Genomic DNA, 8,060 nt, shown 5'->3' with positions numbered 1-8,060 from the left:
TGATAAAGGCTTTGATTAATATTGACCTTGTAAGTTTTTTGACCATGAACTTGGCTATAAGCATGCCAACAGGCCCAGTAACCTCACTTGTAACATAAATTTGATGGAATGACTCAGATAATCAAGGTGGGAATTCAGTACCAATTACATGAGAACCAGGGATTTTATCATCTTGTCTGTCTGTCAGATTTCATAAACTATATGGGCTTGTACACTAAACTTGGTATCCATTGTGACCTAAGCCTACTTAAATTCATTTTATAGACCTTTGTCATTTCAGTTCTGAAAGATACTGGAAAAAGAAGTGCTGATTTTTTTTGTGAAGTATTTGTGGCTTCAAAGGAGGTAGAATACAGTGAATTTTCACACCAACCATCTGTCACAAGGTTTTCCAGTCCTCCATTGATTAAATTAAGCCAAGCATTTTTAATAGCTGTGAAACTGACTAAACATAAAGCAGTCAATCTAAAGTCTGCACATCTGAAGTACATTCATTTTTACTTTAAAACTTAATTGACCTGACTTTTCTGGAGTCAACACTTGATAAAATTTTGATAAAATATATTTAATTGTGATATAAAATGTTGCTTCTCTTTAAATAAGGAGTACTATTATTTAATGACTAGTGACCTTAAGAACCGTAGTGGAGACAAATTTAATAGAGAAATAAAATCAGCTTGTCTCAAAGAAAATCTATGCCATATTACTAATGCTAAGCTGTTAACAAGATTTTCCTAATGTTAGAAACTGCTAATGGGAATTTACAACACATATGAAAAAAATGTAATATGTCTGTGGATGTAATATTCTCTATCACTGTTATATAACTCCAACACTTTCAAAACACTTTTATTCACACATAGTGGTCACTATAAATTCATGTCAATCATTGATCTTTCTTTGATGACACAGAACCATAAAGAAAGGTCATTCTACATATTTCGGTCATAAAAATCCCAAATAGTACTGTAAAAGGTCTCTTGTGGAGCACAAGAAATAAAAGACCTTGAGCCTGTGGTGTAATGTAGCTGAGGAGAGAGAATCTATTGTTGCCAGTGGTGGTAAATCAGCTGGCACTCCCTAAGGATTTTAGTCTGCACCCACAAATATTCCTCTATAGAAACAAGCTGTTGTCCTTTCCAATCCCACATGCTGCTCACCCTGATGTCAGAGCAATGAGGATATTATTGGCCAGGAAAATAGTAAAAGTAAATGCTATTAAGAGCTTCTTTCCTTGCAGTTAAATTGATTTTATAGTTAAAATAAACCTGAGCTTCCTTTAGAAAACACACGCAACTACTTCATGCTTAACAATTCAGCAGTTTATAGCTAACCGTCCTGTTCTCAGCTCAGTTCTCTAGCAAGTGAAAGTATTGTCTTTGTACAAAGATATTTTCCACAAAATGTATCTTCTTTTTCTTCTTCTTCTCTCTTGAGAAAAAGGTTTTAGAATTTAATAACATTTTGTTTCACTTCAACACAACATTGTGTTTCAGATTATTTTCCTTATTGAATTGCTGTTGGGAATATGTTCCTTAAATTTTAATTAGAATGGGATAGAAATTACAATTTTCTTACCGGTTCCTAATCTGCTTAAAAACTGGGACGTAAAAGACTGACAACCGCAAAAACCTCAAATACACCTCAGCATTCTAAAATCTACACACATTTTTCTGTTACCCTCCATCGTTAGAAATTTGAAGAAGGAAACCATGGAATAAATTGATTAAAAATAGCAGTTAGAAAGTCACAGAATCAGTCAGAAGAGGTACAAAATGCAGACTTCTTTTCCTTTTTATTATTGTTTCACAGATGATTTTTGTCTTTAGAACTATTGATGACATATTTTTAATACTTTGGTCTATTTTTAATAATTTGATCTATTCTTTCATCTATTTCACCTAAACGTATGAATTTATATACCTCCTTGTACAGGGTATAACCATGGCTTTTCAACATTGATTAGAATAAACAGTTTTTACTTATTTTTTTATCAAAGAAAATTTCTAATAACATGCAGACCTCTGAGGCTGAGGGAATTCCAATTTAAGAAAAATTAGAAAGTACATTTTTATCATTGTACAGCTAACTCAGGCTACAAGAGCAATTTGTGGAGATATTTTCTTCTTTGCTGAGTCCATCTGGGCCATTCTAGTTAGTTATATAAAAATGGCAGGTTTATCTTTTTTCAAGTATATGGTATAAATTGGAAATGCTGTGACTAGATTACATTCATTGTGTTTTGATCATTGTGTTCATGATCAAAATGTAGTTCATCGAATTTAACATTTTACGATATATTTTCGTGCAGTTTTACTAAGAGTACAATTTCATATATTACATGGGAAATCCAAGATGAAAAGCACTACATAAGAGTAAGAACAACTTATATCTTACTATTTAGAGAATCAAAATTTCATCCCTGCATAAAATGGAAGCCAGCTTGTGTTCCATGTAAGAGTCCTGATTAGGAATGTAAGCCTTTTTCACTCCTAGGAAAGGAAAATCCTGGCACTAACATAAAACTGATCCTACCAAAAGTGCTTCCCAATGGTAACTGCATCCACATTGTTATCTAATTTACCGCTTGAACTGTCTTTGTAACATTTAAAACTCACCATTCTCTCTCATATATATTCTGCTGTATGGTAGAAATTAAATAGGAAATTGTAGCACCTGTGCATGCTGTTTTATCTCACTTCACAATTTTCAGATGGCATGGAACAGGTGATACAGCAACACAAAGTTTCATTTACAACAGGGAAACACTTCAATATGCATAGCAGTATCCATAAGTCTCTTCTCACCACACCTAGACCTCCACAAAAAGGAAGAAAAGGACTCCTACAACAATATGAAGTTTACAACAGCAAAAGTGCACCACAGATGACTAAAAAAAAAGTGTCCCCTTCCTTTAAAGAAGAGTAGAGGCCAAAAGAAAGCTCCTGCCTCTCTGCCGACACTGAGAGTTATTCATACAGCTAAAAGGCTTATAACAAGATCATGGCCAGCAATTCCAAACCCTATTGTTATCTATTCTCTGTTTTCTGGAAAGACACAGATATGCATCTCTTTTCTTATATGTGTCTACTGAAGACAGTACGTTAAGATTTTAATTTTTCCTAGTGTTAAATCGTTCAGCACACTCATTTTGCTTTGTTATATCGTTCAACTAAGGAAGTCCAGGCCTTATGGTTAATATGAAAACAATGGCAATACAGCCATCAGACACATTAGTATGGCAAATGGAATGTGTTGACTCTCAAACCCCTTAAGATCCAATCCAGAAGTCTCTAAAAATTACTTAAATTAGCTTTTACCTATCCATCTATCTATATATACATTCAGACATAGCATATACAAAAGCACCCTATTTTATGTCTTTTTTTCCCTTTTTCTTACCGAAATTTTGAGACTTAGTGTGTTTTCTTCTGGAATCTGAAAGCACCCATTGCCAGAGGCTCTCGTTTTATCACTAGAGGGCCAGTAGATACTGGAATTCTTTAACTCTATGTTGCTAATGGAGGAAGAATCTGGAGCAGGAACAAATATTATTTCTGGCAGTTTGTCATTGCTTTGTTTTGTTTGTTTGTTACTGGACACTTCTCACAGAATCTAACTGTTTGAGTTGTTATAAAACAAAGATTTGAACTGCACACTTTTTGTAATGGGATCAGACCTGCTTAAGTAAGTATATTAACTACCAGGTTTCTGCAACATACTACATATAAATGCTCTCCATACCCACCAGTATGCTAATGGTGATACTTACAAGAATACTTACTTACATGTGCGCATGCATTTGAACTCAGTTGCAAGTTGCCTGAGGCCCTGCATCAAGTTTTCAGAAATTCTTGCTAACTAGGGAATATCAACAACCTTCCTCGCCATTTCTGCCATATAAAAGTATTTAAAAAATAATTACTTTAGGATATTTATGGGGTTTTTTTTTTTGCTTTTAGGTAAGGCTGCATTGTGACAATTAGGATAGAAGAATTAAAACACTTGATCAGGGCCATTAAAAATTGATTCAATGAAGAAAGATGTCTGATGGAGCTTCGTGAATCTACCTCAGCAATACCTGCTGGAATGATTTTCAAGTACTGGCTAAAGTGCATTTCTGTGTATTTCCACTTAAGCCATCTGCCAATCTTAATACTTATTCCTGAGGGAGGAAATCTTCCAGTACTGTTTTTCATTTGATTTGCAAGTACATCCTGTTTAGGTACTTATCAAAAGAACAGAAGAATAGATGCCAAATTCCACAAGTCTTGGTTTAGAAAACTAAATTTGCAAGGCTAAAGAAACAAGCCATATTTAAAAGGAGGTGCAGCATTGTTCCTTTATATTTGAAAAGATATATGTTTCTGTTTACAGGCCAGATACATTTATGCATGTCTCCACAGTAACTGCTCTGTTTCCTAAACATTAAAGAATTTTGATAAACGTTCCTAAACTCTACTGGTTTGATGATTAAGGATGAAATTCAAAAGAACAACTAAACAAGCTATGCAAGAAGAAATCATGACTGACTTAAGGCACCAGTTAGCTCAGTTTCCTAAACAGTCATTGACCACAGAGTTCAAAGCAGGAGTGTTTACATACTCAGATGACTAGAGTTCTGCTACTGTACTTGTTTAGAGATGCTGCTATTGTGTCTGATCCAAGGTCTTGGTGCTTATCTCATGTTGTTCAGATCAAGCAAAAGACTGTGCCTAACTCGCATAAAACGCATATGTTGGAGGGAAAGGTGAAGGGAGGAGAGAGGAAGAGACCACGACCTAAAGCACTCTCACAGCATTTAGTACAACACAACCACACAGCTCTATCCCATGGACTGCCATTTTCAAAAACTGATGGAGAGAAGCTGCAGTTTTGCCCTGGATTACTGGTGTTCATTTCATCTTCCAAAAAGAGACTGCCTAACTTGAAGTCTATGTGCAAAGCTGAAATTGCAGTGGGAAGATTCTTGCATTAAATGTTGGGCTACTGTGCTAAACAGGGTCAGTGAGAAGTACAGGTGAGCTAATGCATTGTCCGGTAGTTAATACACCTGCACTTCCTGGAAGGAGAAGGAGTTCCTTAAGTTCCATTTCTCGATTCAAAGACCTTATACTTTCTGCATTAAAGAGTCATTGGACAAAACACCCTAACTTTAATTGGCAAGAATTAGGATGCAGGGAGAAAAGGGGGAAACTGGCAAGCAGGGACCTGTCTCAGTGAAAAGTGCTGCTTTCTTTGCACCCGATCCTTTGGGAGGCTGAATTCCTAGAGTTCCCACAGACTTCACAGTACAAAATTGCCATCCTCGGAAAAAATTTCAACCAGCTACTGTCAAGGTTTTGTGATCAATATGATTAGGTGACTCTGCCAAATCTGTTCTCTTCCAGGGCCTCTTTTCATCACTAAAGCTCTTATTGACACTGAGGGTAGAAGTTATTTCCCTAAAATATAAACCAATCCATCTTATCTACTCACTCTAGGGATCTTTTATAGGCAAAGAACAGGGGTTTTAGAAACAATCCAACTTACCCAAAGTTAGCTACCTAGGCTAAGTTCAATAACTTTAAATAACCATAAAGGAGTCTATTTCTTTCTGTTGCATAGAAAGGAGTTAAAGTAACCACTCAGAGGAAAAGTTCTATCATTTGGATCCCCAAAATCGAGTGAGCAATAGTGCCTTTAATTTCACTGGGAGGTTTGCTTTATGAGAGTAGCAGTCTAAATCTCAGACCTTCATTTTAGTTAAATAGCAAAACAGTCAGTGAAGTTCTGACCAAAATATTATTTTCTAATAAAGTATTTTTTATTGTAAAAAGAACCCTAAGAACAAATCTATTTTTTTTATTCATAGCAAATAAACTTGATTGAAGGCACAGATATAAATTTCAAATCTTTTCCTGCTAACAGGAAAAATTGATTAAAGGTGGCCTGATTTATTGTAATTAGTAAGCCATGGATACTGCTACTCTTTGAGAAATAGACAGCACAAATGTTAATGTGAATCTATGACTAGGAGCTTTCAAATACACTGTTAAAAAAGGGGACAATAAAGTCTATTCCCAGGTATCCACCAAATATTAGCACCGGAAGTTACCTTTGCATGGTTCTGTGATACCTCTGTACAGACAGGAAGGGTGGATGTAGGGACATCCGAGACACCTTTCCCAACAGGTGGAGATGTTTTTCCAGTATTAGATTATCTAGTCCTGCATCAGTCTTGGCCTACATGTGCTTTCCTACAGCCTTTCTGCGCCTATGTATTCAGCTTGCAAAATGCTGGGCTTTGCTTCCTGATAGAATTATTAACCCTGTGTGCTTCTCCTTCTTGTCTCCAGATCCAAAGCAACAGAACATTATGTTGCTGGCTAAGAGCCCACATGTGGCTGAAGAGAAGGTAGGGCTTGCCTATTAACAAAGACAAGACTGTTTCAGACCTGAAAAAGAATGTATTTTTAAGATCTTAGTGGAACACGTTTTTTTCTACGTGTGTATATAATAGAGAGAAACTGTTACTAAAACAGCCATCGCAACAACAGCAACAAAACAAAACAAATTTTAAAGATGGAACAAAAACAACAAACCCAAAGAAACTAAAAAGCAAACAAAAAGAACAAAGAAACAAACAAACAAACAATCCCACAAAAACTACAAAACAAAACCTGAGTTAGGGGATTCACATGGAAGGGGTATCAAAAAGTGAACGCTCTTAAAGGTGTCACTCAGATGAATGACTGCCAGGAAATTGAGAGTTAAGGGTGATGTTCCATTACAAGCTCATGCTGTTTTTCCTGTCTGTGAGCTCTCACAGACACTGGAGAAAACTTTATAATCTGAATTGTCTTGGGTTTGTGCACTGGAGGTCCTAGTGCAACCATTTAAATGTTCCTTTCCTCTGTATGAACATACTCCATTCATGAACTCCAGGTTTATAGTGACCCATTTTGAAATGCTGCATTAGCTGTAGGAAGAATTAGTTTTTCATAATAACTGATCATGACCCACAGAACAGCTCCTCAGTCATATCTCACAGCATGAAGCTAACATTTTTATATTTTCTAACATGGGTCTTATTACATGTTCTTTTTTGAAAAGGGAGATTAACTGCAATAGTATTTTACCAAGAAATTCTATTTGATCTGGCACTGTTAACTCAGTCAGGAGAGACATCTCTCAACAAAGCAGTACTCATTTGCTCAAACACCTAAGTTATCACAAAGATATTTTAAAAATTACTGATTGCAAGATAGATACAAGAGAGTCAGTTTGGCAGGGGTATCACTTCATAGGCATGAAATACCAATACATCCATCTAGTCTATCTAGCTTCGGAGGCAGAATAACGGGTTTATCTATCCTTTGACAAGGAAATAAATCAGCCTAGCATTATAGTCAAATGATTTTTGGCTTAGCAGTTTATAGGAATATTCCAGAAGCTTACTTGCAAGAGTAGATACATAGGAAATAAAGGTCAGAAAGGATTAAATCCAAGACAGCTGTAGTAAAAAAATCACTGCAATCATGGGGAAACCAGGAACAAAATATCGATATACCACACTGTCTTATCTTAACATCAACTTCCTTTTTCTTTTCCTTTTTTTTTTTTTTTCTCTTTTTCTTTCTTTTTTCCTTCTCTCTCATTCCCTCAAGACTATTAAAATTCAAAGAATTAATTTATAACCATGCTGGTATTCCTGTGCATCCTGACGTTTGTTCCTCTCAATTGGCTCTTTATGCCCTTCGGCAGAGGCCGGATGTTTGCAGTTGCTGGCAGCTGTTGTCGGAGGCCCCGGAACAGCTGATGGGCTGGCAGCCGACATTGAGAGGGAGCAGCCCGGAGCCTGGGAAAGAGCCCAGCGATGAATGCGCTCGCCTCTGATGGGTAATTAGCTTAGTACATGCAAGATTAGAGCACTACCACGGGGGACAGGGCATCTGACCCGCTTTCCAAAAGTCATCAGAAATTAGAAATGGTAATTCTTTTGGAAGGAAACGTGAAGAATTTTGTCAAAGGAACTGGTTGGGGGTTTTTGGGGGGGTTTGGTGTTTTGTTTTTGTTTT

This window comes from Chamaea fasciata, unplaced genomic scaffold (assembly GCF_029207755.1).
Source record: "Chamaea fasciata isolate MVZ Bird 193981 ecotype frontalis unplaced genomic scaffold, bChaFas1.0.hap1 SCAF_2, whole genome shotgun sequence".
Classification (NCBI taxonomy): Eukaryota; Metazoa; Chordata; class Aves; order Passeriformes; family Sylviidae; genus Chamaea; species Chamaea fasciata.
The sequence above is the reverse complement of the archived record's forward strand: the minus strand, read 5'-3'. Positions refer to the sequence as shown.